The 27,895-nt window shown below is 43.9% G+C and overlaps 1 long non-coding RNA gene across 1 annotated transcript in view; it reads left to right on the top strand.

Moving 5' to 3' along the window:
- The window catches only part of LOC123363850, a 52,834-nt gene extending 25,829 nt beyond the window's left edge, over positions 1-27,005 (top strand). Inside the window, exons 2-3 of the long non-coding RNA XR_006576917.1 lie at positions 25,917-26,139; positions 26,743-27,005. This is a non-coding gene — a long non-coding RNA (uncharacterized LOC123363850). The remainder of the gene's footprint in view (positions 1-25,916; positions 26,140-26,742) is intronic.
- Positions 27,006-27,895: the final 890 nt, after the last annotated feature.

Raw genomic sequence — 27,895 nt, 5'->3', positions numbered from 1 at the left:
ATCACACTACCTTCTGACATAACCCAAAACTTACCCTTGTCCTAAGCTAACTCATTTTACTCATGGTGGAATCATTGGGATGAAGGTGTGAGTGTCAGCATGTGTAAGGATGATAGAATTGAACACTAAGTACATGAGCAACTTTTTTAAAAACATCCATATAAAAAAAATCAGGGAACTAAGACTCAGGCTTTTGTCTCTCCAGCCAATGGCATTGTTTTTTCTTACTCCTCTTAACCCCTCTCATGAGTAGATAGTTAGTTTAGATTGTAAACTCTTTGGGACAAGGACCTTGCATGCTTAGCGGCTGGTAAAGCAGCTGGCACATTGCTAACCCCCTCCAAATAAATAACAGATAGGAGCAGATGTTTGGAACACTTTCTCAAGTAAGGAAAGTTAGTCTCATTTAATGAAATACAAATGTGCTTCACACAATTAATCTCCATATGCATTTCTGATTCCTCATTAATTAAAATGGGATTTAAGGAATTTATTGCAGTCAGTATAAATCTGATCTCATGGAGTTCATGGGATCACAAGTAGAAGTGTTCTGGATGAATGTGTGTGGGCCTGGTTGTGATTTCATTGAAGTCAATGGCAAAACTCTCTGAATTTAGTGGGAGATGGACCTGTCTCTGTTACCAAGAATGAATAGGAATAAAATCTTTTTCCTTTAATATGAGGATTGATACAAAACTGCATTATGCGACTGTAAAATCCCCAGGTCTTGATGAATTTTCTTTGCAGTTTTACTAACTGCATGAACAATGTGTTTTGTACCTTAATGTTGGTTTCTTCACTTCATCACAATCCCTTAACCTGTAAACAGATCATCAGCATATGTATCTCAGACTGAAGAAAGCAAAGACGTTAATGATTTGTTTCAGCCCATCTTGCATTTCAACACTGATTTTAAAATGCAAACTAAAATGTTAGCAATTGAACTGGAAATGAGTCTCCCTTTGGTCATCCATCTGGACCTAACAGCTTTTATCAGTCAGACACCCAAGAGACCATGTTAGCAGATTGTTTAACCTACTGGAATTTAGTGAAATAAGGGCTTTAACTATATACTCCCTTCATGGCATAGGGTATTTGAGATGAAATAACCTAATGTAAGGATAATATTATGAAAATTCTATTACACTGAATTTCTATTTTACTGATGAACACAGCTTTCCCTATGTGAAAGGTTACTGGATGTGATCCTTTGGTGGGAGCCATCAGACACAGTTGTCCTTCATCATCCCAGGCCAAAATCCTGCAATCCTTCTTATTGAAGTTGCACCATTGTAAGTGAGAGAAATATTTGATCTACTGCCACTAAAGACTTAAGTGAGAAGTGAATCAAGCACTAATATACCTCCACTGACTTCAATGGAGCTACCACTGATTTACATCAGTGTGAGAAGAAAATTGGACAATTGATTTTAAAAAAAGTTTCCAGTTTTATTCCAGCAATTTAATTGTAGGCTCAAACTGCAGGTGGGAAAATTGTGTGTACACATACTATTGAGCTATCTAACAACCCAGTTGTTCCTTCTGTAAGTAACTTGTCTAGGAGGCACTCTGGTCTAGGAGATTAGACATGGTCCCAGAAAGCAGAGGACATGAGTTCTCATGCTGGTTGTGACACTGACATGCTGTGTAACCTTGGGCCCAAGTCCAAGAGTACATAACTAGAAGTACTGGGTTGAAAAATAGGAAAGGAAAACATGAGCTAAATAGTATTGGCTATTAACAAATCAGGAGGCTTTTTAGGCTGATGGAAATATGTAATTTGAGTCATTGAGAACTTGTCAAAACAAAGCACCTGAGAAAATATTGTAGGTAAGAATGCTGTATTGGAAGGAAAATAATCTAGACTCTAAATGACCACATCATATGTTTGTTAGCCTTATAAGGTGCCACAGAACTCGTTGCTGCTTTTACACATTGTACTGGACTCTTCTATTTTCATCAGTTATCCCTCTCAGTGGAGAGATTAAGATCTGAGTTTTATCATGAAGATTGAATTAGAGTCCACTGCAAATATGATTTGAGTCTTCGGAATTGCTTCAGATAAATTGAGAAGTTTCTCAAACCTGAGAGTTCTCATTCAGAGAACAAGATCCCTTACACTCTACATAGCATTATTTTCAGCACCAGGTCTTTAGTTCTCTGCTGTAGCTGCTATTTTGAACCTTTAAAGTGCAGCTGAAGTGTGCTGCTTAAGACTGTGCCTTGTACAATATGTTCCCACATATGCTGTTCCAGTTTTCAAACACAGGGCCAAATTCTCCAGTTGCATCGTGTACTGCAAATGTGCTGCTTCCACTGAGATGCAGATTTAGGAGGCAGCACACAGGGAGTATATAGTTAAAGCCCTTATTTCACTAAATTCCAGTAGGTTAAACAATCTGGAGTACAGTGGGATGTAGTACTGTGGACAGGGCAAAGGAGTGTCATGGACCCAAGTATGTACAATCTAACATTTGGGTGGGAATGGTAGAGATATTCTTAGTTTAAGAGCCTGAAATACACATACATTCAACTGGAGAAGGGAAGCTTGATTAGCCAGTTAACTGAATCCTGGAGAACCAGCAGCATTTATCCTGAGCATGTTCCAGCCCCCATTGAAGAGTCATTTGTTCTGTACATGACCATCTTAGTGATCTAATCCATTACAGAGCTTGCCACTTTAAATTGTGTGACCTCGCTGAGTCCTATTCAGTGGAGCTCACCTGGGTGATAAACTGGGAACTCCCAGATCCTTCTCTTTGGTATTACTACCTTGCTATAATTCCCCTGTTTTACATTATTTGTTGTTCTTCCTTGCTACATGAACCTATTTACAATTGCTGTTAATGAATTTCATTTGATTTGGCCTTTTTTTTTGTTTTGTTTTCTTTTGCTTTGCAGCATAACAAGAAGATGCTGTTATTCCGCCCCCCAAAATTTTTTTGATCCCTCCCATCTTGATGTTGTCCACAGACCACCTACTCTGTCCTATGAGGTGGCATAGTACTGAACCTCCACAGAACCCTGAGCAATCCACTCCATACCTATTTCCCCAGTTGGAAAATAATGGGGTCTAAATTAGCTGTTACCACTCAAGAAAGATCTTGCAGTCATTGTGGAGAGTTCTCTGAAAACATCCACTCAATGGGCAACGGCAGTCAAAAAAGCAAACAGGATGTTGGGAATCCATTAAGAAAGGGATAGATAATAAGACAAAATATCATATTGCCTCTATATAAATCCATGGTACACCCACATCTTGAATACTGCATGCAGATGTGGTTGCCCCATAAAAAAAAAATATATTGGAAAAGGTTCAGAAAAGGGCAACACAATGATTTAGGGGTATGGAACAGCTACCATATGAGGAGAGAGTAAAAAGACTGGTACTTTGCAGCTTGGTAAAGAGATGACTAAGGAGAGATATGATAGAGGTCTATAAAATCATGACTGATGTGGTGGAGAAAGTAAATAGGGAAGTGTTAGTTACTCCTTCTCATAACACAAGAACTAGGGGTCACCAAATCAAATGAATAGTCAGTAGGTTTAAAACAAATAAAAGGAAGTGGTGTGTTTGTTTTTTTGTTTGTTTTTTCTTCATACAACACACAGTTAACCTGTGGAACTCTTTTTGCCAGAGAATGTTGTGAAGGCCAAGACTATAACAGGGTTCAAAAAATAATTAGATAAATTCATGGAGGATAGGTCCATCAACAGCTATTAGTCAGGACAGTCAGGGATGGTGCCCCAGCCTCTGTTTGTTAGAATCTGGGAATGGGCGACAGGATCAATCATTTGATTACTTGTTCTGTTCATTCCCTCCGGGGTACCTGGCATTGGCCACCGTTGGAAGACAGGATACTGGGCTAGATGGACCTTTGGTCTGACCCAGTATGGCTGTTCTTATGGTGTGGGTGGGTGGGTGGTGTTGTTTGGTTTGTTTGTTTTTTAAAGGTAGTGGTTTCTCCACACTGAATCAGCCAGGTTATTTAATATTTGTAAAAACATTTTGAAGAAGAAAAGTTAATTATTTTTTTTGTTTCATCTAATGCATATATGGAAGTCAGAAAAATGAGGTTGCCATGAGCCTATTAAAGGCCTTGCTACAGATGAGAATAAATTTTATATTTTATTTATATAAAAAAATATGGCCAAACTCTATTTCCCCGATGATTCTCACTATGGGGTAAGATGCTGTGCTGTTGGAGGTGCTGTCTTTCAGATGACCTGTAACTCAGAAGTTCTGAACATGTGTGGTCATTAAAGATCCCCTGTTGTTAAACCATCTCTGATTGGCAAGGACAGTAGTTCCCAAAACTTTTTACTAAGGCAACATACCAATTGCAATTTTTTGCTGTTGTGCAGTGGTGGTATTTTGTGACCCGCCATTACATATATGCACTCTCCATGCCAGCACTGCAACCATAATCCTGGCTCAGTACTGAGGGGCTGCCCCAAGTGCAGGTTGGAAAGGGAGTTCAGCTTGCACTCACCTCACCACAGTGGTTCCTGTCCTACAGGACTAGGCCCAGCTTCCCACTCTAGGTGTTGTGACTTGGCACATGCCACTTAGGTTTGGCACTTCCATCAGTGTTTAGGAAATTCCAGTTGGTACAGACATTCTGTACCACATTTCCTTGGTAACACTAACTATGTACATCGGCCAAACTGGACAGTCTCTAAGGAAAAGGATAAATGGACACAAATCAGACATTAGGAATGGCAATATACAAAAACCTGTAGGAGAACACTTCAACCTCCCTGGCCACACAATAGCAGATCTTAAGGTGGCCATCCTACAGCAAAAAAACTTTAGGACCAGACTTCAAAGAGAAACTGCTGAGCTCCAGTTCATCTGCAAATTTGACACCATCAGCGCAGGACTAAACAAAGACTGTGAATGGCTTGCCAATTACAGAACCAGTTTCTCCTCCCTTGGTTTTCACACCTCAACTGCTAGAACAGGGCCTCATCCACCCTGATTGATCTAACCTCGTTATCTCTAGCTTGCTTCTTGCTTGCTTATATATACCTGCCCCAGGAAATTTCCACCACTTGCATCCGAAGAAGTGGGTATTCACCCACGAAAGCTCATGCTGCAAAACGTCTGTTAGTCTATAAGGTGCCACAGGATTCTTTGCTGCTTCTACAGAACCAGACTAACACGGCTACCCCTCTGATACATAAACACATCAGAAGTGTCCCCTGCTCTCTACACTGGCTTCCTATAGAATATCCAGTCAAGTTCAAGCTCTCAGTCCTTATCTTCAAGGTGCTTCATGACCTGTGGCCAGGTTATCTAAAAGAGTGTGTAAAGCTCCAGAATGAAGTCTAGTTGACAGCCTCACTCCTCTGGCAAAATGGAACTCTCCCCACTAGCTTGTCTGCAGGAGACAGAACTTTCTTAGGGACTGGCCAGGACTGTGTAATGAACTCCCCCAGGAACTAAGGACTATCACAAACCTCACCACCTTGGGCTCCATGTTCTTTTTCCTTGCCTTCTCCAACAAGTGTGTGTGGGGGAAATCCAAAATACTCCACTGCATACACTTCTCCCCCTGGGGAGAGGGGGAGAGAACAAGTATGTGACAGTTGTTAGTCACAGTGATTAATACTCTGATACTATGGTGATGAAAGTTAGTATAAAAAACTATATAGAATTGGAGAAAATAGACTGATAATAGAGGTGGTGGTGTCCTATTTAATTGCTACTATCTAAAATCTTCCCTGCATTTTCAATTGGCTAGAACATAGAATGTCAAGGTTGGAAGAGACCTCAGGAGGTCATCTAGTCCAACCTCCTGCTCAAAGCAGGACTAATCCCCAGACAGATTTTTGCCCCAGATCCCTAAGTGGCCCCCTCAAGGAGTGAATTCTCAACCCTGGGTTTAGCAGGCTAATGCTCAAGCCACTGAGCTATCCCTCTCTCCCAATATTTGTCTCTTCACTTCTAGAGAAGTGAGGCAAGCATTTGTTTGCAGTGTAAAAGATCAGGACTGTTCCATCCCGGAAATGGCTGCATTCCGGAAAAGGGTGCATGCTTCTCTCAATATCCTTTACCTTCCTCACAGGTGCTATTGAATCATAACATTTTTATAAAGCACTGTGTAATTCTCTGAACAAAAGTACTATTGAAGTACAAGTGTCTGTGTGTTAATATTAACATATTGCTTATCTTTCAGGGTCCCCAGCACTGGGGCACTCCCAGTAGGCATTCGGGCTGCTCTGGAGACTCCCTGTGCTGCCCAATTCCCGCAAACTGGAAAGCCAGCTGCCCCAGGAGCCAGGAAGCCATGGATGTTTGGGCATCCTGATAATCCCCAGGGCAGCTAGCATAGCAAGGCTGTGCTGGATATGGGGGAGGGGAGTAGTTCAGTTTCATTCCAATATGGAATGAAATCAAATAGCAAAATGCCGAAATTTTCTGTGAAATGGAGATTCTGAGTTTTGACCAGCTCTGCTTCTAAGTCTGTTTTAGAAAAAGGCACAGTCACTGCCTCTGTAACTTGTCCTTTCATATAGACCAGTTCAGTTTCATACTAACTGAGATGTCTGTTTAAACATTTCTTTTAAAAAAAAAAAAAAATCTTGTTACAGTAAAATTCTTTCAGCCCAGACTTGTAATGATAGTTTTAAGTTGTGTTCCTGATATTTTTCAATATCCACCAAGAGTAGGACAGCTGAGCCATTTCCTTTAGCTTGGAGAAGCATGAGTATGATCCAGGAACATAAAAACTGCCATGCTGGGTCCCAACCAATGATCTAGCCTAGTATCCTGTCTCTAGCAGCAGTCAGTACTAGAGCTTCAGGGGGAGTGTACAGAACAGGGCAGCTGGGATGATCCACCCATTTCTTCCCCTCCTGGCTTCTGTCAGGAAGAAGTTTAGCATGCTCCAGAGCAAGGGTTTGTGTCCCTGACTATCCTATCCTCCATGAACTTAATGCAGTTCTTGTTTTGAACTCAGCTATACTTTTGGCTAGTACATCCCATGGCAATGAGTTCCCCAGGTTAGTTCTAGTGCATTGAAAGTACTTCAGCTTGTTTGTATTAAACCTGCTGCCTATTAATTTCATTGAGTGACCCCTGGCTTTTGTATTGTGGGAAAGGGAAGTTCTTCTTCGAGTGATTGCTCCTATGCATTCCAGTTAGGTGTGCGCGCCGCGCGTGCACGGCTCTTCGGAAGATTTTTACCCTAGCAACTCCGGCGGGCCGGCTGGGCGCCCCCTGGAGTGGCGCCGCTATAGCGCAGGATATATACCCCAGCCGGCCCGTCCGCTCCTCAGTTCCTTCTTTCCGCCCGTGATGGCCGTTGGAACAGTGGAGCACAGCTCAGCTGACCTCCACTTCCCTAGCTACTCGTAGTTTTCTCTCGTTCTGTTTATAGTTGTAGTTAACTCTGTTTGTTTGTAGAATAGTATAGTGTATTTATTTTACAGGGGTTGGGGTTTATCCCCTTCCCCTCACCCGGGGCCGGGTCCGATGCCCGGTCCACAGGGTTTTCTAATGCTCGGCCGGCCACAAGCCGCTGCCGACAAGAGATCTTCTCCTAAGTGCCTCGAGGGATCTTACCTCACAGATAAGTGCCGCATTTGTGAGGCCCTTAATCCGTGAACAAAGGGGAGCAGGGTTTTCGTTTTAAACAGCTCCTGAGGGAGGCAGCTCTTGCTCCTCCGCTCTCGGCGCCGAGCGCTAGTTAGTTTTCATGGCGCGCTCCCTCGGCACCGGACCGCCGGTGCCGCCAAGGCCTCCTGGCACCACCGTCGCTGACTCCGACGTACCCTCGGCATGGACCTCTCTCCTGGAGGATGAAGAGTTACTCCGGCCAGGCAAGAGCCGTCGAGTCCGGTGCTGGTAAGCTCCCCGGTACGGACCGTGGTCGAGCTCGCTAGGAAGCTGCGTCCGAGCCGCCTGCTCCGCAGCCAAGCGCTATGTTCAGTGGGATCGCCCGGCACCGATGTCTGCCGCGGCACCGTCAATGTCCGCACCATTAACTCCGGCCAGGCAAGAGCCGTCGAGTCCGGTGCCGGAAAGCTCCCCGGTACGGACCGTGGTCGAGCTTGCCCTGAAGCTGCGTCCGAGCCGCCTGCTCCGCAGCCGAGCGCTATGTTCAGTGGGATCGCCCGGCACCGATGTCTGCCGCGGCACCAACAATGTCCGCACCATTAACTCCGGCCAGGCAAAAGCCGTCGAGTCCGGTGCTGGAACACTCCCCGGTACGGACCGTAGTCGAGCTCGCTATGAAGCTGCATCCGGGGTGCCAGCTATGGTCGAGCTCACTATTCCCTCCATGCCGGAGACAGTGTCCACGGCGAGGGGGCTGATTGCAACGACAGCATCTACACTGCCTCAACCCCCGGCACCGCCGGTGGGGGTTACATAGTCGATGGGCAAGCCTGCCTTGATCAGACCACCCTTCCTCGGCACCGCACAGCGGCACCGTTCAGAATCGCGGTCCCGCAGATGTTCTCGGTCCCATCACCGATCTAGGTCTCGGCACCGTTCTCCATGTTGGTACCAGTAGTGCTCGCGGCACCGGTCAGCATCCCGTTCGCCGGTCCGGGACACTCAGCTCCGATCAAGCCCCAGGCACCGGGACGCTCGTAGCCACTCCTGATCATCGAGCCCTCGCACCCTCGGTCGACCGCCCGGCACAGCTTCGGTGGCAGGTCCCGTTCTCGGTACCGGTCTGTCTACCGGTACCGATCCCCGGTGCCGCATCGAGCGACGTCAGTTACAGACGGAGACTCTACCAAGAGCTTTCAGCTCCTCCAGGGCCATCCAGCCACGCATCAGTGTCGTCCCGTGCGGACACTTCATATGCGTAGCACTCTGTTTTCCGATGTGCCCTCCAGAGTCTTCCAGGAGACCTATCAGTGGTCATTCTGGACGCAGTGGGTGTACTACCACGCCAGAGGCGTACCGGTGATCCCATCTCGCTCCGTTCCCTCCGAGCTCTGGGTGCCAGAGGTGACAATTAGTCGTCCCCGTCCGACCGGTACAGAGCAACCCCCGGTTCGGCACCGGGCTCCCAGATCAGGAGGTTGTCCAGGAGATCGAGCCCACACAGGACCCGCTTGTCCCGGGCCTTTCTTCTTCCTCCTCCCCAGATGAGGCAAGGGCAGGAACATACCCCTCCGGCCCTCCTCTAATTGAAATGCGACCAGCCCCTAAATCCAAAGAGGCTGGGCGTGTGGTCTTACTGGGCCATAAGATGTACCCGGAGGGGGCCCTGTAACTTCGTGTAGCGAACCAGCAAGCCCTGCTTATCCGCTACTGTGGGTGGCGGTGGGCAAATTTACAGAGTCGGTTCTTCGGAACTCCCGTCAAGAGTTCGATGCCCTCCTGCAGCAAAGGACGGAGCTGGAGAGAGCTTCCCTCCAGGCCTCGTTGGACGCAGCTGACTCCGCTGCCATGACTCTGGCCTCGGGTGTTGCCACGCAGCGCGTTCCAGGGCTCCATTTATCGAGCCTTCCCTCGCAGCTGCGGCACGCTATACAGATCTTGCCCTTCAGTGGCACAGGCCTGTTCTCTGACAACACTGGCCCTAGGCTGCAGAACCTAAAGGGCAGCAGGGTCACTTTGCTATCTCTCTCTCAGCATACACACGCCGGTAATTCAGCGCCGACGTTTCCGTCCCCAACCTCCGCTCTTACCCTGCGCCTTGACAAGGTCAGGACATGGCCAGCGGGCGTGGCTTACACGGTCGTGGCCATCAATCCGCACCCCAAAGGAGCCAGAATTAGGGTCCTTCTGACCACCAATGGGGCAAAAGCCTACCCATCCTCGCCCCTCCTAAGGACACCTCTCACGAGCGATTCCTCTGGCAAGAGGTGCGGACGCTCCTCCTCATCGGAGCTATACAGGAGGTACCTAAGGGCGAAGCCTATTCCCCTAAGCGAAGGGAGGTCTCAGACCTATCCTAGGCCTGCAGGAACTCAACAAGTCACGATGCAGATGAGTTCCGCATGGTACCCAGGGCGACCGTCATCCCATCCTGGGATCCCGGAGACTGGTACGCCGCCCTCGATATGAAGGGCGCGTGTTTTTCACGTTGCCATTTCTCTTCCACACAGAAGGTACCCTCGGTTTGGGGCCTACCATCGTTATTCCCAGTATACGGCCCTCCCGGTTGGCCTCTATACAGCCCAGGGGTATTCAAGGTGCATGGCTGTAGTCGCCGCCTTTCTTCGCCACCGTCTGATACACGTTCTCCGTGTCTAGACGAGTGGCTCATTTGAAGAACCCCACGGGCCCAAAGTACCAGTCATGTAGGCATCGACACGAACCTATTCCTGTGTCTAGGCCTGATGATCAATAGTAAAATCCACTCTGATTCCCATATAGGGAAGGGAATTCATTGGGGCTGTCCTGGACTCCAGACTCGCCAGAGCCTGCTTTCCTCAGCCTTGGTTTCAGGCGAGGGTAACAATTGTACAAGGTCTACGGACCTTCCCGCCAACTTGGGCTCGCTCTTGCCTCGGTTTCCTGAGTCACATGGCTGTCTACACGTTTGCAACTAAACATACCAGGCTTTGCCTCTGTTCACTCCAATCGTGGCTCACCTGGGGGTGCCACCCGGGCAGAGATGGCTTACTCGTGGTCGTCTCGTTTCCCCCGAGCAGCCTAGGCTCCCTCGACCGGGAGTCGGCGTCCTCCCCGGTGTATCCGGGGATGCTGTTTCATTCACCCCTCCGGGTCCCTCATGACAGACAGCCCATCTCTCGGCTGGGTGCGCACCTGGTGTAGTTTCGCACTCACGGCCTTCGGTCAGCGCAAGAGCTGGCCTTACACATCAATGTCCGAGAGCTGAGAGCAGTCTGCCTTGTGTACCAGGCGATTCAACTGGCGGATCGTCTCAGCAGATCCTTCCTGTCTCACAAGTGGTGGTTTCCTCCCGTCTTTATCTATTCCGTTTTCCAGAAGTGGGTCTTCCCCCTCATAGCCCTCCTCGCTTTCGCGAGAATGGAAAGAGAGAGAAATTCTCCTCGTTCCAAGGCCTCTCCCCAGGCTCGGTCTTGGAGGATTTTCCTGAGGCCATGGATCAGCCATCTGCCGTACGCTGTCCACTGTCCCCGCTGGTTCACAAGGTCCTGCTCAAACTCCGCAGGGACAGAGCACCCCTGATCGGGTTCGCTCCAGTGTAACCTGGGCAGCACTGGCACACCATCTTGCTACACCTGTCGGTAGCAACCCTCTTGGCACAGACCCCATGACGCGGAATCACGACAACCTTCACCACCCGGTCTTGTAATCCCTGCACCTCACAGCAGGACTCCTGCGTGGCTAAACCGATCCGAGTTACGTTGTTCGGCCTCGGTTCTACGGGATTCTCCGGGGTGGTAGAAAATCGTCCATTCGGTTAAAGTATCTGGCCGAGTGGAAGCGTTTCTCATGCTGCTCCGAAGTGCGCAATGTTTCTCCCGCCGAGATCCCGCTCCATTCCATCTGGTTCCTCAGGGCTTGGAGCGTTTATACACCCCCCCCCCCAGTGGGGCCCCGCCATAAACCTGGCTCTTCAATCTGGTTCTACCCAGTTTTATGACTGCCCTATTCGAGCCAATGTCAACATGCTCATTGATATAACTGTCCTGCAAGGCAGTTTCCTGTAGTCTTTCCTGCGGCCACACGAGTCTCCGAGCTTCAGACTCTCACAATAGGCCCAAGGTATACTGTGTTCCTCAAGGACAAGGGCAGTTATTACCATGTCCGACCTGCCTCCCTAAGGAGGTGTCGGCCTTTTATATCCACCAGGATATCTTCCTTCCGGTCTTCTTTCCGAAGCCACTCTCTGTGCAAGGAGAGCAACGGTTGCCCTCCTTCGACATCTGCAGGGCGTCTGCAATCTATATCTAGCGGACTGAGCCCTCTCGTAACGCCCCCAAAACCTTCATCGTACCGGCATACCGGACGAAGGGCATACCTGTCTCCTCCTAGAGGATTTCATCTTCAATGACGTTGTGCATCTGCACCTCTTCTGTTTCGGCCCATGTGCCATAGAGCCACCTTGCTGCACATTCCGCCAGGGCTCACGCTTCTCAGCTGCCTTCCTGGCTCGCATTCCCTTTCGGGGGATGTGTTGTACACCTATCTGGTCCTCGGTCCACACCTTTGCCTCACTGGTCCGGGAGTCCAGAGCTGTTGCAGCCTCTGGCTTAGCGGTTGCGTTCTGCAACATCTAACTCCGACCCCACCGCCTACGTAAGGCTTGGGAATCACCTAACTGGAATGCATAGGAGCAATCACTCGAAGAAGAAAAGACGGTTACTCACCGTAGTAACTGTTGTTCTTCGAGATGTGTTGCTCCTATCCATTCCAGACCCGCCCTCCTTCCCCACTGTCGGAGTAGCCGGCAAGAAGGAACTGAGGAGCGGACGGGCCGGCTGGGGTATATATCCTGCGCTATAGCGGCGCCACTCCAGGGGGCGCCCCGCCGGAGTTGCTAGGGTAAAAATCTTCCGAAGAGCCGTGCACGCACGGCGCGCACACCTAACTGGAATGGATAGGAGCAACACATCTCGAAGAACAACAGTTACTACGGTGAGTAACCGTCTTTTATAAAAAGTTGCTTTCAACTATAATTTTAACTAGACTTCAAAGCAGCCCGCTAATCCACTTTATTAGGTAACACCAAGGAAAACAGATCATGAATGTAAGGCTGGTGAAAGGTGCCCAACTGGCAGTGGTAGTAAGCAGTAACTGCTGTATATCAATGAAATCACTATAATGGCAGTGCAACTCCATTCACAAGAATATTTACAAATATTTTTTTCTGCATTTGTCTAGCTTTCCCACAAACTACACCTCTACCTCATTTATAACGCTGTCCTCAGGAGCCAAAAAATCTTACCGTGTTATAGGTGAAACCGCATTATATCGAACTTCCTTTGATCCGCTGGAGCGCGCAGCCCCCCTCCCCCCCCCGAGCGCTGCTTTACCGCGTTATATCCAAATTCGTGTTATATTGGGTGGCGTTATATCAGGGTAGAGGTGTATCAGTCAGCTGGTGCTGACTTTTGCTCATAGACTAGTAGATATAAATGAGAGCCCGAGAGGTGATAAGCTGCATCATTACCAAGCCACTGAATTTTCCTGACCCACATTTTGACACCCATGAGGTCACTACCATATAGCATCTATCAGGCTATTATCTTCAGTGTTATCTGATTAACTCTATTTTATAAATTACATGGTCATGGGTCTGACTCTTCTCTCATTTACACATGTATAAACCTATTATCTTCCATTTCATGCTGCTCAGTTCCCTCCTCTCCTCTAGGTCCTCTTCAGGCACCAGCCCAGTGCTATTCTCTCCCGAGACCTGCTGCATTATAAACCACTTTCTCTCCTTTCCCTATCACAGTGCAATGAGGAAAGGAAGATCTGACTGGTCCTTGATATGGGGAGAGGAAGGAAGGAGGGGCCAGGTCCTGCAACAGCAGAGTGGGCAGGGTGAAGCCTGTAGTAGGTGCAATGGAGTCAGACCACCTAGAGATTCCAGCTAAGAATGGAAGCCAAGAACAGAGCAGTGAGAATGAGGAGGGAACCTGGCCTAGGATAGGTGGAGCTGGGTGTGGAGAGCAATTTTGCAAAGAGCGGAACATGGGACAATGCTACTCATGTGACTAATTCTTCCTCATGTAAGTAGCCCCATTGATTTCATTGGGACTGCCTGGGTAAGTAAACCTTCAGGACCTAAACTGCACTGTATTACTTAATCTCAAACACGGGGTAGTGAACAAAACGTCGTCCCAAACTATTGTTCAATAGAGATCAAAGGCTTTAGAAACTAAAGAATCCACCTACAGCACTGAGGAGCTTGAAAGGAAATTCTAAACAGTTTGATCAACAAATTACCACTCAGAACATTTAAATTAAAGCTTGCTTTGTGAAATGTCACCCAAGTGTAAGAAATCTAAAGGATTTTAGTGTTTGATAACAGCAAATCATGCAAGCTGAAAAGAAGTTAAATGTAACTTCTTTTTTTTAAATACTACAGCCAGCAGGGCTCTTACACCAACCTGTATTTTGCTCTGAAGATGGCTCTCTGCAATTTTCAATGCAATGAATTAAAAGTACTGTACACAAAGGATTCGGAGTATAAAGTATCCTTTTAAACAAAAAGATAAGGCTGGAGTGGCTCAGGAAGTAAGACCAATGGTCTTTTACTTTTGAATATTCAAGCTGACTATAGGCCATAAGAGGAAAGTAGTAAAACACACGTAATGAGTCTGAAAATGAGCATGTCCTTTCATCACACTGAATAGAGCATTGTACAAAGAATCCCATGCCTCTCTGGGAAAGTACATCAAGTTCATTTAGTTAGACATCCTCCCTCAAACTCATACTCTTCCTTAACATGAAGAATACATGCTGACTTTGTATTTTTCTTCCAAATGTTAATGATCTTAAAAACTTCACAAGGCTCACCAATGGTCTTTGGATTCAGTATCTGAAGTTATGGGGCATCTGTACAAAACTTCAGTAGACTCTGGATCAGGGCCCGGGTGCATAATATGCATAGCTTCCTACCTTTCCAACATGGAAATTTAGTGACAGAGAATGGCATAAAGGTAGGGCTTTATTTTGCCTGCTTTCATTGACATCTACTTCTCACCTTGTATGTTGAAAACAGAATGTATAATCTAGCAGGGCCCTGCCTCTGCACTGCAGTTGTATGCACAAGTTATGTCTTAACTATGGCCTTGTCTTAACTATGGGGGGAGGGGGAGAACTGTTCTTAGGTTAGCTAACCCTAGGATCCCTGAAATTTTTAGTTCAACCAGCTAAAAGTACAAGCTGCCTTGTACTCATTAGGATTTTATCTCAAGCTAACTGGAGCCAAGAACACAACTTTTTTTTTCTCCCTAATGAAAATGAGGCTTTAATTGCATATTAGCTCAACCAAACTAATGCCTTCTAACATTAAAAAAACAAAACACACCTATTTTGGCAGTGAAGATATAGCTTAAAACTCTAGTCAAGTCTCTAACATATGCCAAGATGGCTTAATCACAGCCCAGGGAGGAGTCTAGACTTTAACCCACCTTCTGTGGGGAGAGGTGATGGCATAGTTTGCTTCCCTTTCTACTGAGATGGAGGCCAGCCAATCTTTGAGGGGACAGACTGGCTAGAAGAGTCAGGAGGATGTTAAATTAACAACAAAGGGAAGGAGGAAAAGGAGAAACAAATGAGCAATCAAAATGTCAAGAACAATGTTAATTAAGACACAAAAGGACATGAAGAGAAGAGATTCTTTAATTGCCTATACACCAATGCCAGAAATCTGGGTAATAAACATAGGAAGTGGAATTGCTCACTTATTCACATACATTTGATCTAGCTGATATAACTGAAGCCTTGTGGGAAGATTTACATGATTGGAATGTTAAAATAACTGGGTATAACCTATTTAGAAGGGATCAAGTTGACAAGGGAGGGGGAGTGACACTTTGTCAAAAATGGTAATACCTGTTTCTGAGGCGTTAAGCCCCTATTAGGTGTAGAGGGTGGGGGAAATGAACTCCCCCAGGATCACCATCTAGTGATATATGCTGGCAGTCTGTGCTGCCAATACAAAAACTTCCATGGAATTTCTAAAAATTATAGATAATGATTTCCTAACTCAAAAAGTGTTGGATTGAACAAGGGGGAATTCTGTATTAGACTTTCATCTTGTCAAAAAAAGAGGAATTGATCATAGAACTGAAAGTTTGTGGTGCTTAAGTGAAAGTGATCATTAAATAATTATTCTGTTTATACATAACAAATGTCAAGTCCCAACCAGTAATATACTCAGTAGTTTAGAAGGGCCAATTTCACAAAACAGAAAACAAATATGAGCCAAATCAGCTAGGAGAGAATTTAAAAAGAAAAAAATGTGAACGATAATTGGGAGCCACTTAAAAACATTTTATTAGATGCCCAAAAGCCAAAATTCTACAATCAAAAAGAAGGCTACATAAGAATGGCCATAATGGGTCAGACCAAATGCCCTTTAGCCCAGTATCCTGTCTTCTGACAGCAGTCAATGCCAGGTGCTTCAGAAGGAAAGAACAGAACAGGTAATCATCAAATGATCCATCCATGTTGCCCATTTCTATCTTCTGGCAAACAGAGGCTAGGGACACCATCCCTGCCCATCCTGGCTAATAGCCATTGATGGACCTATCCTCCATGAACTTATCTAGTTCTTTTTTGAACCCTGTTATAGTCTTGGCCTTTAAAATATCTTCTGGCAAAGAGTTCAACAGGTTGCCTGTGCATTGTGTGAAGAAAATAGTTCCTTTGGTTTCTTTTAAATCTGCTGCCTATTAATTTCATTTGGTGACCCCTAGTTCTTGTGTTATGAGATGGAGTAAATAACACTTCCTTATTTACTTTCTCCACACCAGTCATGATTTTATAGACCTCTATCATATTCCCCCCCCCTTAATCACCTCTTTTCCAAACAGAAAAGTCCCAATCTTTTTACTCTCTCCTCCTACAGAAGCTGTTCCATACCCCTGATCATTTTTGTTGCCCTTTTCTGTACCTTTTTGAATTTCAATACATCTTTTTTGAGATGAGGTGACCGCATCTGCATGCAGTATTCAAGATGTGGGTATATTATGGATTTATATAAAGACAGAAAATATCGTATTGCCTCATTCTCTATCCCTTTCCTAATGATTCCCAACATTGTTAGCTTTTTTTGACTACCACTGCACATTAAGTGGATGTTTTCAGAGAACTGCCCACAATGATTCCAAGATCTTTCTTGAGTGGTAACAGCTAATTTAGACCCCAGCATTTGATGTATATAGTTGGGACTGTGTTTTCCAATGTGCATTACTTTGCATTTATCAGTATTGAATTTCATCTGCTATTTTGTTGCCCAGTTACCCAGTTTTGTGAGATCCTTCTGTAAATCTTCGCTGTCTGCTTTGGACTCAACTATGTTGAGTAGTTTTGTATCATCTGCAAATTTTGCCACCTCACTGTACTTTTTTTTTCCAGATCATTTATGAATATATCATAACGTTTTGCTCAAGTTATAAACATTTCAGAGTTATGAACATCCTTCATTCCTGAGGTGTTCAAAACTCTGAAGTTCCACTGTAGTGTCTAGCTTCTAATTTATATTAATTACCATCAAATTCCCCTATTTTCATTTGTTTAATATATTTTAAAAGATATTTCCACTTCTCCTCTAAGCCAGGCTATTTTTTTTTAAAAAAAGGAAAAAAGAAAACAGTGTAGGCTTGTCCTTTGACTTCTGAAAAGGTATTAGATTAGTTACAGCACAACATTTTTTATTAAGAAACTCGAGTGATTAAAAAATGAACATGCTAGATATTAAAAACTAGCCAACTGACTGGTCTCAAAAAGAATGCTGAAAAATTGGAAAGTGTTCAGAGAAGAGCCATAAGTATGATTAAAGGATTGGAAAATATGCCTTCTAGCTCAATCTATTTATCTTATCAAAGAGAAAGTTAAGGGGTGATTAGATCAGTCTGTAAGTACCTATGTGGGGAATAGACATTTAATAATAGAACTCTTGCTATAGTGGAAAAATGTATAACGAGATCCAATGGCTGGAAGTTGAAGCTAGACAAATTCAGACTAGAAATGCAGTGCAAATTTTTAACAGTGAGGGCAATTAAGCATTGGAACAACTTACCAAGGGTTGTGATGAATTCTCCATAATTTAGACATTTTTAGTTCAAGATTATATGTGTTTTCTAAAACATCAGCTTTAGTTCAAACATGAATTAATTCAGGGAAGTCCTGTGGCCTGTTATGCAGGAGGTCAGAAATGATTATTACAATGGTCCTTTCTGGCTCTATAATCTTTGAATCTGTTATTTCTGTAAGAAGTTATGACCAGAACTCTAATTCTAGCCCAATGTGAGCTAAGGGATGGATCCTTCTCTCATTGAAGTTAATGGGAATTTGCTTTTGGGCTTCCTTGGGAATTGGGAACATGATCAAGCTTTTGAAGGGTACACTTCCCTCCCCTGTCCCCCAACCCTCAGGTTTGCTTTGTCCTCTAGCTCAGCAAACAAAGACAGGCACATTCCTATACCAGATGGAGCCTTATTGACTTATGGGGCTCCTGCCTCCGCACAGAGCTCACTGACTTCAGTGAGGCTCCATGTGAGTGCGGGGGTTTGCCTGCATGGACCAATTTGTACACTCATGGCCACAAAAATAGGTAAAGCTAGTGTTAATAACTATTTTTTAGTTTGCAATGGAACTCTTGCTCCATTTTGCAATATACACACTTTTTTTTCCCAAAGAGATTACTAGAAAATAAAAAGGATCAGCAACAGTACAGTGTCGGGGGAGGGATAGTTCAGTGGTTTGAGCATTGGCCTGCTAAACCCAGGGTTGCAAATTCAATCCTTGAGGGGGCCATTTAGGGATCTGGGGCAAAAATCTGCCTGGGGATTAGTCCCCCTTTGAGCAGGAGGTTGGACTAGATGACCTCCTGAGGTTCCTTCCAACCCTGATATTCTATGAAAAGAGCTCCTTTCTAATGTACATGCCATGTGGGGATAGAAACAATGAGGCTTTTCATAAATGCATATAAGAAATGTCAGTCCCATTGATATGCACAGAAACAATTCAGTCTGACAAGTCTGTGGGCTGAAGCATATTCTTATGGCACAAAATTCACCCTGATGCAGAGTGCCAGCACAAAAACCTATGCACTTTTTAAGTTGTTCGAGAGCATGTGGGACATAAGAGACACACAGATTTAGTACCTGCCCTATGCTCAACAGTCACTTTCATTTTGGCTGATATTTATTGAATAAGATGAAGGGATTAGTCCCATGTCTTAATCCAATAATTGCTTTTTAAATATGAAATATGAAGATCATACCTTGCACTAAATTCTCATGTTCACATCAATGGACATTGCACACATGGAACAAAGACCAGATTTTGGCCCTTGAAATGTAGGGAAAATAAATCCCTCTTTAGTGTAAGGGAGAGAGAGTTAAAACTGACCATTGCTTGCTGGATAGTACAGAGGGACTGGTTACACTTATGTGGGTGTAAATCAATGATAATTTCAGTTTAGGCAGTGGAGTTACACTAATTTTATACCAGTATAAGAAAGTGGAGAATCAAGTCCAAACATGAAAAGGCAGACTATGGCCTGTGTGGTGCAGTCCTCAGGTGCAAGAGGATGGTATCATCATCATCATCAGAATGCTGAGTATCTGGCATCTTCAAAGCCCTGTACAAACATCAGTTAATTGTTCTTAAGGTTGGGGCTTCATCCTTAACCACATGTTTTCTTGTTCTTGTTTTGTCTCAAAGCCTTCATGCTACGTGAGCAGAAAAGGTTTGGGGTTGATCTAAATTAGAGTAAATACAACCTAATTATTTATTTTTGAATTAATTTATGTCCATTTTAGTTTATCAAACTCTAGTTAGCCTAGAGAAAAATCTTTAAATAAAATGTAGTTCCATTTCTGAAGGCTTTTTCTTAAGGATGATACTGTATTAAGAACTATGCTAGCAAAGACCTTAGGGCTTCCACTACAGGGTTTAGCCAAAGCCCTCGAAGTTTAATGTAATAATATAATTATGCTTAAATATGAATAGTAGCCATACACGTTTTTCCACTTATACTTTCATTAGATGAGAGATTCAGTAATAATAATAAGCTCTTGCCTTTATTGGCCAGATCCTTAGCTCGTGTAAATAAACATAGTTACATTTATTTAACTGGAGCTATTCTGATTTATGCCATTTCAGGATCTGGCTATATTTTCATTGCACTGAAGAAATATTAATTCATCAATCTAGCATTAGAAATTGCAATGGTGCTCATGTAACTGAGTCCCTGTAAGAGAAGCAGACCTACTGACAGAACTAAGATTCCAGTAATGCTACAGGATAAAGCAGAGTTTTCTATGCAACAAGCCAAAATGTATAGCATTACACTGAATCTCATTTTAACTGAATGTTTCATTTGGTATGAAAGGTGGAAGTTGCATTCGACCAGTGCAATAAATGATAAAATGCAATAGAAAACAGACTTAATAAATATATTTGTCTTCTGGCACTGAGAGGGTGGAATAGGAAATAGCAGTGAAGTGACTTGCCTAAAGTCATGTAGCCAGTCAGTGACAGCGCTGAGAATTTAACCTAGGTCTCCTGAGTCCCAGTCCACTGCTGGCCAACTGCCTCAAATATGTACAGGAGAACCTCAGAGTTGTGAACACTAGCGTTAAAAACTGATCAGTCAACCACACACCTCATTTGGAACTGGAAGTATGCAATCAGGCAGCAGAGACAAATAAAAAGCAAATACTATACAGTACTGTGTTAAATGTAAACTACTAAAAAATGAAGGGGAATTTTTTTTTTAAATCAACAAGGTAAGAAAACTGTTTCTATGCTTGTTTCGTTTAAATTAAGATGGTTAAAAGCAGCATTTTTCTTCTGCATAGTAAAGGTTCAAAGCTGTATTAAGTCCATGTGCAGTTGTAAACTTTTGAAAGAACAACCATAACATTTTGTTCACAAGTATCAGAGGGCTAGCTGTGTTAGTCTGGATCTGTAAAAAGCGACAGAGTCCTGTGGCACCTTTATAGACTAACAAACGTGTTGGAACATGAGCTTTCGTGTCTGACGAAGTGGGTATTCATCCATGAAAGCTTATGCTCCAATACATCTGTTAGTCTATAAGGTGCCACAGGACTCTTTGTCATTTTGTTCACAGTTACGAACATTTCAGAGTTACGAACAACCTCCATTCCTGAGGTGTTCATAACTCTGAGGTTCTACTGTACTTCATAAAGAACAGAATTTGGCCCATAACTGTTAGAGGAATAAAGCATATAACATTTTGGTGCCGTGAGGTGGTCCATTTAACATTCATTTTTAGTGCATTAAGTGGTTATTAGCAGTTGTTAACATTTACCCAGCTGCATCATGTAGAAATTAAATACAGAACCAAAGCATTTATGTCTCCCATGATGCCCTTAACATCTCTGGCTTTGTAAAGAGCTGTTTGTGTGGCCAATATAGCACTGATTGAGAGGAGCACACTGGAACAACTATTAATTTAGCAGACTTGTTGCTATTGCACTTAATGATACAGTCACTGACATAGAAGAGCCAATCGTTCATACTTAATCCAGAAAACACAAAGTAAAGTCGTCATCCTCTTGAGAAAATTGCTTCAGTAAACAATTGCCCATTTTCCAGTCTGTCTCAAGTTCCACAGCCAAAGAGGAAGGAGAGGGTTATTGGTTGAGGTAAAGGAGCTGAAAATGAGGACTGCGGTGATCAATCGCTTGTTAAGAAGTCACTGGGGAAGATGGACATGAAATGAAAAATAAAGTTAGTAGCCCACATATAGGGCCAGACCCTTCCCTGGCTGTGGCACTTTTGCACTGCTAGCAGGCAGCTGGGGATTCCCTGAGTGTGAATTCCTCTAGCTCTACCCCACTCTCCTGGCTCCTTATCTTACGGGGCATATCAGGGACATGACCAGGGAGAAGGAAGCATAACTGACCTGTAGTTAATCCTCATTTGGCATAATGATTCCTAGCAGGCTGTTACCAGCCTGCATGAATTAGAGCAGTTTTATGGCTGGACTAACTTATGCCATGGGCTGAATCAGCCTCTGGTAGACCCTGACACTGGGGGCTATACAGCCACCTTGCCTCGGTCTCCTCCAGAGTGCAGCTCAGCCAGACCCCTGGATTAGGCCCATAATAGCTAAGATTAAAAAAAAAAGAGTAACAGGAAAGAAATGGCTGTTATCCCAAGTATGTATTGGTGCTGGGATCAATCCTCCTCTTACTTACCTGGGCATTACAGCAGCATAACTCCATTGACTCAAATGGAGTTACTCTCGATGAGCACCATTGTAAATGAGAGGACAATCATGCAGCTAGTGGGGAGGGAGGGATAACTCAGTGGTTTGAGCATTGGCCTGCTAAACCCAGGGTTGTGAGTTCAATCCTTGAGGGGGCCTCTTAGGGATCTGGGGCAAAAATTGGTCCTGCTAGTGAAGGCAGGGGGCTGACTCAATGACCTTGCAAGGTCCCTTCCAGTTCTAGGAGATTGGTATATCTTTATTTATTATTATTGTTATTGCCCAAAAGGGTCCGAGGTACTCTGCAAGAACAAGACCGACTCCACACTGAGAGTAATTGGCTTTAATGAAGGTAAAGTGACACATCTGCAACGGGGACCCCAAACGTTGCTGTCACTGAGACGGGGACCCAGCGCCCTGTAGCTCGGCCTGGGGTGAAGTCCTAAAAACAAACACAAAGCATGCTCATTTTATACAAACAGCAGCATATCAGCTCATACATAATGCAATAGACACTCTCCGCCCTCCGGGGCTGCCCCCCCTGGCCAACAGCCAGGGGCTTGCCACGCAGCAGTCCCAGCCGGTTGAGGCAGGTCAAAGCTAGCATGCTGTGTCCTACAATAACCGGAGGCTGAGAAAGCGGAATTGCCTGAGCTAAGCCATAACAAAATCTTCCAAGGTTCCCTAGACTGCTACAATTATTATATAACCCACTTTACAGAACTGTACAATAAGAGAGTGTATTCTCTTGGTGATGGACATTGGTAATGTCTCTTACTGCAGATTGGAGTTACATGCACACATCAATGGGATACTAACCCCCACAAGTCCTAAACATTATTATTTATAAAAGGCTATGTAAAAAGAGGAATAGGCTTCATTGTTATTTCCAGGTATTTTTAAACTAATTAAAAGGAATACTTTGATCTTTTTCCTTTTAGGTTAACAGTCCTACAATTTGAGAGAGCCCTTTCCTCAGATCAAGGAAAGAATGGGAAAATTACCTCCAATAAATGTAATATAGACTTCACAAGGGAGGTCAAGTAAAATGTGATTTGTTGTGGGAGTTTAATTAGCTTCTATAATTAGACATCATTTTAACAGCACTTTATCCATTTATGATGTTACTATATTATTTAGCAGAAACTGATTAAATATCAGTCCCTGGGAGCCTCACTTACACATGCTGCTGTCCATCTTTGGTGAAAGGCTTGCTTTGTCCAAGTCTAGACTTTGTCAGCAGATCCCAAATGTGTCGATGCAACTACATGATAAATCCATGCATTCCTCAATATGGTGCTGGGAATTATCACTGAATATTGGAGAAATTAATATACATGTATTTTGAACAACACAGCACTGATGCAAGTTTTCAGCTGTTATGAATTAAATTCCTTTCACAACTCATTTAGCTGACTAAAGTCATTGCATTTCATGAGTAAAAGCCAGATACTTAAACTATGGCTTCAGCACTCCTCTCCTCTATCATCCAGATGAGTTGTCTTTCAGTCCCTGCCATCCATCTATTCTTCAAACAAAAATTTATCAACAATGAAGCACAAAATATGGTCAACAATAGCAACAAAAAACTGTCAGGCAATATTCAAAGTTTCTTTCATATTCATGCTGGATAAAAATTTCAAAGCAATTGACTGACTTAAGGGTCAAAGTCCCATTTTCATATCTGATGTGAGCTCTTCAATGGGAATTAGACACCTAACCTGCTTTTCAAAATCCCATTAGGTGCCCATCTGCATTTTTAAGCATCTAAATAACTTTAATCTGGCCCTTAGGAGCCTATGTCCCATTAAAAATTAATGGCACATGGACTCCTAAGTCGCTTAGGAAAATTTTAATACTAAACTACTTTGTTCATATTCTGGAAAAATGTTGATATTTTCTGCAATGATTACAATGACTTTCAGTGAGGCTATGAATTTAGATAAGAGATGTGGAAGGGAGTGCATGCAGTTATTTGTCAACTAGCAAGATCATGAAGTGACTAATCCACAATTGTAATATCTGTGGAGAAAAATGCTTTGTCAAACCAAGAATGATAGAGGGCCACTAAATCTGAAGCGATGATGTGTTGAGATAGTTACGCTCTGACTCTAACCTTAGGGGATAAGGTCCAATATAGGCTGGAATGCGTCTTCTGGTTGGAAGAAACAAGCCCGTGGACAAGAAACTCCTCCACAGCTTGCTGAATGAACTCGAGTTTCAGCCTGAGAACTTCATAAGATGAAAACAGAAATTCTTAGTGAATATCCTCAAAAATAGTTCCAAATCCAGTGTGAGACAGTGTATGGCATATGCCCTGGTGCATGGGATTTATCACCATTCTTTAAAAAACAAACAAAACCCTTCAGCCCGTCTAATGTCTCTGCATGTTTTCAATGTCCATATGAATGTCTAACTGTTTGGGTTTTTTTGAACCTTACTAAGCTCTTGGCTTCAATGATACCTTGTTCTATAGTATGTCTCAGAACAACAGTATGGTCTGCACATGATCTCAGTGGTCTAGCAGAACCTGTGTGTTCCTCTCTAAGCTGGAGATCTATCCAGTTCTTGATATGCTCCAGGATAACAACATGATTGTCCCAGGCACTGAAAGTAATTTGGATCCTCTCTAGTTGGTAAGTTTGTATCCTCTGCAGTTGGTAAGTTTCCCCCATCTTTGGCAATTTTACTCTCAGGCCTCTCTTCCACTGGGTTGGGTTCTTTTCTTCATTCTACATTCTATCCAACAACACATGGAAAGTCTGGAGGGCTGTTTCATCACCTTGCTTTATTACTTTTCCAGTAATAAAGTTATAAGTTAAGACAGGGGTCAGCAACCTCTGGCAGCAGCTCACCAGGTAAGCACCCTGGCGGGCTGGGCCAGTTTGTTTACCTGCCGCGTCCGCAGGTTCGGCCTATCGCGACTCCCACTGGCCGCAGTTTGCCGCTCCAGGCCAATGGGGGTGGCGGGAAGCCACAGCCAGCACATCCCTCAGCCCACGCTGCTTCCCGCAGCCCCCATTGGCCTGGAGCAGTGAACTGCAGCCAGTGGGAGCCGCGATTGGCCGAACCTGCGGACACGGCAGGTAAACAAACTGGCCCAGCCTGCCAGGGTGCTTACCCTGGCAAACTGTGTGCCAGAGGTTGCCAACCCCCGCGTTAAGATATTAACAACATTAGTGCTACTGTAGGACAAAGCACTCCACTCCATGAGGGAATATACCGGTGAGTTCCACTTTCCAGCAAATTCAAGTCCAGAAAACATTCCTAAAACAGGGAATGCAGTGCATGCTTCAGCATGCCGGGATGCTACTTGATGCTGTGCAAGTGAGTAGCTGCTAAAATTGTTTTTGAGTGGATGCTTCACATTGAGAACTGGACTGGACACTTTTGGAACAGCTTTTCTGTCTTCTGAGACTACTTGAGGCCACGTTTACACTTACCTGCTGGGTCGACGCGGCGAGTTCGACTGCTCGGAGTTCGAACTATCGCGTCTGATCTAAACGCGATAGTTCGAACCCCGGAAGCGCTAGTTCGAACTCTGGTACTCCACCGCGGCAGGAGGAGTTGCCGGAGTCGACCTTGGAGCCGCGGAGTTCGCTTCCGTGGCGTCTGGACGGGTAAGTAAGTCGAACTAGGGTAGTTCGAATTCAGCTACGTTATTCACGTAGCTGAATTCGCGTACCCTAGTTCGACCCCCGACCTTAGTGTAGACCAGGGCTGAGAATATAGCTTGAACTGAGGGCTTGACCCAAAGCCCATTGACCTCAATAGAAGCCTTTCCATTGCCTTCTGTGGGCACCATCTCAGGTCCTTAGCATGGAATATATGATCTTTAACAAAGTTGTTCTTAAAGCAAAGCTACTAGAATCTGAAATTGAATCTGTCATTTTACAGTTGCTGTTCCTGCTTTGAATCATCAGTTTAATAGATATGACAATTTTTAGATTTTCCTTGAATAAATGGTTTGACTATTAGAAATCTGGCATCCACTTTACTCTAGTCATGCCTCTTGATCCCAGATTAAAAGATTAGATGTTTAGACTACTGGCAGCTTTATTATTATTTTTTTTATTATTATTTATTATTAAGCAACAGTGAGTATCAGAAGAGAAAGCACAGCAGGAAGATGAAAAAGCTAAGAGCAACAGAGACAGCATCACTGTTGCCATGGTAAAAATGGGCATCTAATGAGGCAGGCAGGACCCTACAAGTGACAGACAATGCTCAGCTAGCCTTGTTGTTCCAGAGAATTCTAATAATGCATTTGGGAGGAACTAGAACATCCAACAGAATCCTGTCATAGCAAGCTCAGGTGAGGCCTCTCCTAAGTATATGCTGGCAACTTAGTTTAAACAGTCAGACTGATCATTACTTCTCATCGAATCATCCTTGAAGTACACACTTTCTATTTAGCTCATTCTTGCAAAAGTTGCCTTTGATTAATGCTCATACTTCTTGGCTGTGACCATGATATTTCACTAATTAACATTATTACTTGCTTCATGATATGGTCAAGAATTAGTAAGTTTAAATAATGCTCCATTAGTCACATTAAAAGGAAGTGTGCTTGGAGTTTGTAATTCTGAACACCATGTGGAGAATCGAGACACATTTCTTCGAAGGCAATTGGATTTTTCTTTGTTGATTCATCTCTTGTACAGTGTTTCCTGCTGCTTCTGCATTCTGGGCAGTTGTGTTGATAAATTTAAAATAGTTCAAAAGCTGCTTGTTTCCAATCTTTAATGGTTTCTAATGCTTTTAATTGCTTCTGAAAACCTGGCTTAGCTCAAATTCATGGTTAGCACCTGATATAAAAGGAAATAGTTTGCTAGTGAAATAATTTGCTGTGCTCTATCATTATCTAAACATTCTATTACTGTCACCATCCATCTAACTTCTGGTTCTTTTCCTGCAGAAGTATTCTTTTCAGTTAAAGTCCACAGGATAGTCATCCATCTGCAGTGCCTTTAATAACTAACCAAGAGGCAGGATTACAGAAACAGATACATCTTTTCAAGTCTACAGCTGAGCCTTTCTGTACCTAACAGTGTGGCAGTGCATCAACCCTTCCCCTGAATGCAACTCTGAATGCAGCCACGGGAGGTGGGACTCTTTGAGGGATTTAGTGAACTATCCCAATCAGAGTAATCTGTTTTAATGTATTACATTATCTTTAAACACTAGCTTTTATTTGTTCAAGCTAAATATTTATTAATCCTACCCTACCAGGACTTATATCAACTAAATAAATAATGGAATGCTTACAAAACAAATCAATCTGCTGGCAGCAATTTTGTTAGCAATAACTTCCCAAAAACTTGAGACTAGATCAGACAGCAAAAGGCAAACTGAGCTCTTTTGTAAGTGGGTATAACGTCATTGAAGTCCAATGGAGTTGCTTACACCCAAGCTAAATTTGGCCCTTGGATTTAGGATCCAACCCCTCTACCATTGAAGTCAGTAGCAAATCTCTGATTGCCCTTAATGGGAACAGGATTGGACCATTAGTCACAAAACTGTAAAACCAGAGAAATCCAGTTCAACAGATCATATATTTACAACAAGAATTAGTGACCTCTTCTCTCCTTTATCCTTTGTACACTTTCTGGCAGCAGCACTCCTCTGAACAATGACTATCTTTTTGTTCTGTGTTCGTAGTGTCTATCATAATTGGGTCCTGATCTATGACCAGGCCCCGTCAGACTACCACAAAACACATAAGAATTAACTAGCTTAGATTCATTGTTCCAATATGAACTGAGCAGCCTAATCTATCTTAGCCACCTCCAAACTGCATCATAGCTAAAATACCTCATGTATCCACCTGAGATGGTTCTGATATTTCAGGTTTGAGTTAGTCTATCACATACCCTCACCTCTTCCCAAAAGTACAGGGAAATCACCCCATAAATTAGTAATCATATCCATGTACACTCACAGCTGCAGCTGTTTACAGGTATGGGACTAGGACTGCAGAGGTGCTGGTTCCAAGTAATTTGTTGTTTGTGGAGCTTTAATTTTGACTTTCCAAACTTTTACACCCATAAGGGTTTTGATAAGGCTATAAA

Source organism: Mauremys mutica, chromosome 1 (assembly GCF_020497125.1).
Source record: "Mauremys mutica isolate MM-2020 ecotype Southern chromosome 1, ASM2049712v1, whole genome shotgun sequence".
In the NCBI taxonomy this organism is placed as follows: domain Eukaryota; kingdom Metazoa; phylum Chordata; order Testudines; family Geoemydidae; genus Mauremys; species Mauremys mutica.
This window is presented reverse-complemented; position numbering and strand designations above follow the sequence as displayed.